At 43.3% G+C, this 4,975-nt stretch overlaps 1 long non-coding RNA gene across 1 annotated transcript; it reads left to right on the top strand.

The window, feature by feature from the left end:
- The first annotated feature begins 537 nt into the window (after positions 1-537).
- Positions 538-1,549, top strand: LOC120643674. Its single transcript, XR_005663098.1, has 2 exons — positions 538-1,328; positions 1,457-1,549. It is a non-coding gene; the product is annotated as an uncharacterized LOC120643674 (long non-coding RNA).
- The last annotated feature ends 3,426 nt before the right edge of the window (positions 1,550-4,975 follow it).

Below are 4,975 nucleotides of genomic sequence, written 5' to 3'. Positions count from 1 at the left end.
GTTTTAGGTATTATTATCATTATTTTATAATAAGACGGCTAGTAGAAATTTGAATTTTCCCTATAAGTCTATTGAAATTTTCATCAATCTCCAAGAAGTGGGCTAGAATAGAACATAGGAGCCTAAATATAGTTTTTTTGCAATTTTTCAAATCTTGTCGGTGGTGCATATATGTCAACGCAGAATTACTTTTGGTAAACACGCATAAATTCATTTAAATGATAGAAAATAGCAAATATATTTGGAAAATCTTGAAACTTCTAGATGACAACTTATATGTTGTATGTTACATGTCAAAATGTATTTAGGCGTTTAAGATAAATATTTGTTTAAGTTGTTTCACAAATGATGCATTAATTAGTTGAAAAATGCAAAAACAACAATAACCGGGCCAAAAACCTTGCATCTAGGCTGTTTTCTCGAAGGGAGTACACGGCCCAACCGGCCCAATCATCCCTGCCCGTCGATTTGCAATTGGATGGTCGATGTTGCGCCCATTCTGTATAAATACTCGATCCTTCCAGCACCTGCAAAACCCTAGCCACATATCCCTCCTCCTCCTCTTGCGCAGCTGCGGCTGCCCTCCCTCTGCGCTGCGGCGCTGCCTCTCCACTCCCCACCGATGTCGCCCCACCGTCCCAGTCCCCTGTGACCGTCCGGCCGCCAGCAGAAGTAACTGCAGCTCCATGGCCGCACCTATAGGGCGGTGCCTACACTAGTGGCAGTCGGAGCCCGGCCGTCATCCGCCTCCCGCCGGCCGTTTTTTTCTTTTTCTCTATTTTCTTAGTGTTTTTCGGTGATTTTTCGTTCGTCGCTTTTGATTGCGATTTGGGGTAGATTTCTGGGGGCAAATCGGTGCTAGGACATTTGTGATGGAGTCTAGGATGATCCATTAGTAAATTCCTCATTTGAACACACGGATTTGATGATTCCCCAAAATTTCCCCCTTTTCTAGGGTTCCACGAATTTCTAAAATTGGTGACGAGTTCTCAATCTTTTGAGGTTCCTCTGCTCGGATCTATTTGCTTATGATGTGGTGAGGTAGCGGTTTGATTCTCTTGTTGATTCGAGTTGTTCTATTGGTATTCCTGGAATTCTTGTAGAGCTGGCCGCTGCTGTTCGTGCGGTGAGTCTTGCATCGGGTCTCTGGCGTTGTAGAGCTTTTGCTGCTGGTCTCTTCTAGCATTTAGAAGCCCTTTCGTCCGTATTATTGCAGCAGCAGCCGCCTCCTAGCTTCAGCTTGCAAGCTTTCTGTTCAGCGGCAGCAACTGTGCTCTTTCTTTGTTTTCAGGTCGTCAGACAGAAGCAGCTCGTAGCTACTGTTCAGAGTACATGCCATCTTATTTTCCTTTATCTCTTTCCATCTCTCACTCAAGCTCCTTCCTAAATTACACTGCGGGGAATTGGGTCTACAACTGGGGTTATGGATCTGTATGCTGCCTATTTGATTATGCAGAAGACTAGCAGACAAAGACTCCGTGTTTGTGCAGGGAAGCAGTAGAGGCAGCAGGCCAATATTTTTACACTTGTTCAGCTCAGTGACAATCAGATACAAATTTGATTGTCCTCCTATACTGATGTATGTTTTTCCGGTTGCCTGGTTAGTGTTTCTGGAGTAGAAATGTTTCCCAATAGTTCGATTCTATCTCGTTGATTTGGGACTATGTGCTTAAAATTTGCAATGATTAGTTAACTATATATCCTGAATGCATGAGCTTTTTGGTGGTTATTGCAGAGGTACTATATTTTTTTGTAACACCGAAACTATGTTCTTGCAATATGGATACACTGATTACTGATATGCTAGCCACTCAAGATCTGGTTGGGGAGCAGGTCTCGAGATCTGACTTGTTGTTACAGCAGCAGTAACTCGATCTATTTAGTCTTTTGTTCTCTGTGCCTGTTATTTGGTTCCGTCATTTGTTGCTCTGTTTCATGGTCGGCCCTTACTAATTTTTATGAAAGTTTGATAACAGCAAGTTGTTGACCGAGCAATTTATTAACTATTATTTCCTCCATGCGACTGCATCTAAATGCAGCATTGATCTGTTTTTTTACTATCATTTTGTTAGATTTGATCCATAAATTGAATGCATTCTTACTGCCTGCCATTTTTAGATGGATCTACCAAGCATGATGACAGCCCCATTGTTGGTGACAGAGATGATTGCATTACTCATTCTGATGGACACAACCAAATGACCACCGAAGGTGAGAGTTTGTTCATTTATTTGCCATATAGCATATTTCCTTGTTAGTTTGTTTGCTGATTGCAACTGGTTTGTTTGATTGAATGACCATCTTGGATCAACTTCAATTTACTAATTGCAACTTCAACTTGGTTTGCTGATTGTAACTGCTTTGATTTGTCACAGCAAGTCCAGGAAACAAAACAAACAAGGATCAAAGATCTAGAGGAGAATCTTAAGAAGCAAGATGAGTTGAGAAGAAAGTTGAGCTGCTACTACGTGGTCTGGGAACTATCTTTTGCAGAAACCAAACTTTGTTGCTACAAAATTTTGTTGGTTTGTTAGGTTGAACTTCAAATCAAACTTTGCTGCTGCCGGTTCATATTCTTGATGAAACCCATCTTTTGTTGTTTCTGGTCAACTATGTGGTCTTGGAATGTTACTACTAGTTTTCATAGATGGAAATGTATGTGATGGAAATATTATTCATGTCAATTTCGGCCTGAATGGGTTGTGTATAAAGCTAAATTTGAGTAACTAATATAATAATTAATTTTGGGCTGAAATTAGGCCCAACTTAGTGCCCCATTCTGAATTGGGCCCATCCACTCATGGGTTAGGCCCAACTTAGTGCCCCATTCTGAATTGGGCCCATCCACTCATGGGTTGTGCTGCTAATGTCACCTGCCACGTTGCTTGCCACGTCAATCGCCACGTCACTTGCCATATCAGCACCACTTTTCATGTCAGCCGTCATGTCATCGTCCACGTCAATTTACACGTCATCATTGCCATCCACGTCATCACCATATCAGCAGCTACGTCATCCTCCATGTCATCAATGTGTGACATGGCAATAGAATCTGTGACGAAAATTATATTGTTCGTGACGTTAATTTTTGTCATAGAAAACGGGTTTGGGTTGGGCTTCAGGGGGCCCGGAGACATTCCATGACGGTTTTAAAACGTCATGGATCAAGCAATCTATGACGAAAATTTAAGGAACGTCACGAGGTGTGATCTATGACGCTCAATACATGACGTTATTTGAGATCGTCATAGATACTGTTTTATGACGGTTTTCCAGTGATCTGTGACGAAATTCAATCGTCATGGATCACCAGATTTTTTGTAGTGTATGAATCCAATAATTAAGCCATGGCCGTTCAGAGGATGGGGAATTGATTTGATTGGCCACGAATTATTTTACCAAGTGGGTTGAAGCGATTCCTCTGAAAAATGTCACATCAAGAGAGATGATCAAGTTTTTTAAGGAACATATTATCTATCAGTTTGGTATTCCACAAACCATTACAACCGATCAAGGTACTATGTTCACGTCGGAGGAATTTGAAGAATTTGCCACTGGAATGGGAATTAAATTGCTGAATTCTTCTCCATATTATGCTCAAACTAACGGCCAAGCAAAAGCATCTAATAAAGGGGTCATCAAGCTAATTAAGAGAAAGATTGATGAGTATCCTAGGAAGTGGCATAATGTGCTTAATGAAGCTTTGTGGGCATATATGATGTCTTGTCACAGTGCTACAAAAGTGTCTCCGTATCAGTTGGTATATGGGCATGAAGCTGTTCTCCCATGAGAATTGAAGCTTGATTCGCGGCGTATCACGTTTCAAGATCAATTAACCGCCGATGAATATTCAGCTTTGATGAAAGATGAATTGGAATATTTGGCTGGTCATCGGCTGAAGGCCCTTGTGAATGTTGAGGCAAACAAAGCCAGGGTTGGCCGATGGTACGACAAAAAGGTGAAAGCCAAGGCCTTTGAGCAAGAAGAATTAGTTTGGAAGTTGATTTTGCCGATAGGAACAAAGAGTTCGAAATTCAGCAAATGGTCGCCAACGTGGGAAGGGCCATTCAGAATAAGCAGGTGTGTTCCTGGTAATGCTTATATTTTGGAAACACTTGAAGGGGAAGAGTATTCTAGAGCACTTAATGGGAAATATTTGAAGAAGTATTACCCTAGCGTTTGGGTGGATGCATAGCCAATTGACTTGAGTTATCGGTTGAGTTGTTATGGCCGATATAACATATATCGCCCTTAGTGCAGAAAATCTATGCACTCCAAATTGTTTGGATTCAGACCGGTGTTGATTTTTGCGTTATGAATTGAAGCGATGAGGAAATATGGAGAATTGCAATGGGAATTGAAAGAGAAAGAAAATAGTTCATTGATAATATTTTTACAAAAGGCCGATCAGGTGATCTGGCCGATAGATCAGAGGCTACTCCTAGAAGATGCTACTCCTAGAAATCTAATCATCGGCAAAGACATTGTTGATGATCGCCTCTATACTAATATCTTCGGAGATGGCAGTGGCTGCCATCTCCATGTCGTCGGTGAGCTCCTCGAACACCCACCAATCCTCGCAGCCTAGCGAAAGGTGGACCGGCTCGACCTGAAGGAAATCGTGGCCGGACTGGAATTGGGCTGTGGCGAGGGCCATGGCCGTGCCCCGGCGGACTCCGTGTCCGGAGACCTCCCGTACACGGCGGGGGATGTCCCGCAGGCGGGCGGCGACGGTGTCGCCGCGAGCATTCACCGATCCGATTGCGGTGGCAGCTGTGGCATGGAGGGTCCGGACCTGCGACTCCAGGACTAGGAACAAGAAATCTGAGGAAAATCTATGGAGCAGAAGAAACGACGCTTTGGGAAGATGGCTTACAGGCGACCCTGGAGTCGACAGCGGCAAGCTAGGCCCGAACGATTGCCCGGTCAGATTGCACCACCTCCAGCTCGGCGGCGAGGCGTTGAGACCTGATGG

This window comes from Panicum virgatum, chromosome 8K (assembly GCF_016808335.1).
Source record: "Panicum virgatum strain AP13 chromosome 8K, P.virgatum_v5, whole genome shotgun sequence".
Classification (NCBI taxonomy): domain Eukaryota; kingdom Viridiplantae; phylum Streptophyta; class Magnoliopsida; order Poales; family Poaceae; genus Panicum; species Panicum virgatum.
Note: the sequence above shows the minus strand (reverse complement) of the source record. Positions and strands in the feature narration are given on the sequence as shown.